The sequence below is a fragment of the Cucurbita pepo genome, chromosome LG16 (assembly GCF_002806865.2).
Source record: "Cucurbita pepo subsp. pepo cultivar mu-cu-16 chromosome LG16, ASM280686v2, whole genome shotgun sequence".
Classification (NCBI taxonomy): Eukaryota; Viridiplantae; Streptophyta; class Magnoliopsida; order Cucurbitales; family Cucurbitaceae; genus Cucurbita; species Cucurbita pepo.
The window spans coordinates 2,467,394-2,468,417 of NC_036653.1; positions in this window are offsets into that span (position 1 = coordinate 2,467,394).

Below are 1,024 nucleotides of genomic sequence, written 5' to 3' on the forward strand. Positions count from 1 at the left end.
AATCTTTTTTAAAAACTAGAAAACCTTTCGATACCATGAAAGAATTTTCAAGCTCATGATTTAGGAGAGCGCACATGACTGAAAATCACCACATGACATTAGTTCTCTCTTTCTCTTCTATTGTACCATTTTTGTTATGTGTCTTAGGTTTTCGTTAATATCATGTTTGTTATTGAAAACTAGACAACATGTTGGTTTCATAGCCTTGCATGAGAGTCTAACATGCTAAATCAATTTCCTAATGTCAAGGATTTCATTTTCAAGGTTTCGAAAATTAGATTGAGACTATAAAGACAGAGGGGAAAGCACATAAAATAAAAGTAAAATAAAATAAAATATGAAAATATGGTAAAATATAAATCAAATTTAAGCAAACAATACCACATTCAAAACACAATCTGATTACAACTTAGTGTTGTTCAAGTTTATTATAAACGAGAACGAATTTAGGTTATATTTACAAACAAATATCAAAAGACCAACATGATGTAATAAATTATCAAAACGCCCCTATGACGAGATTTGTTATGAATGTTGTTTTACGTGCTTTTCATTGTGTTAGAGAGAAAGATAGACTATTGCGATCTTATTATAAGGGATTGATAGATGTTATCTCCCCATTGAGCTTGTTTGCTTGTATGTTTGCATGATATAGTATGTGTTAGCTCCAGGTGTTTGACTATGTGTTCTCTCTGTAGAACATGTTTATCTGCACAAAACTAGGGCGTTAAAGTTAGGTTGGCTAGATGATGACCTAGGTCAGGTTGCCTCCAATAGACTAAGCACTTTATGATCGTGAGCGATAGTCATAGGATCTAGACTCTAGTGCTTCAAGACTAAGAAATATTCAAGGAGTCAAAATAGAACAACCTAGAGCTAGAAGACCGTGTTAAGCTACCTAGCCGCCTTAGGAACCCAATAGACCTTTTCAACTCCTAGATATGACCAAGGCGTAGTTCAAATTATGGATTCTGCACTTAGGGGATCGATAGATGCAACTCCCTAGAAGAACATGCATGAGAGA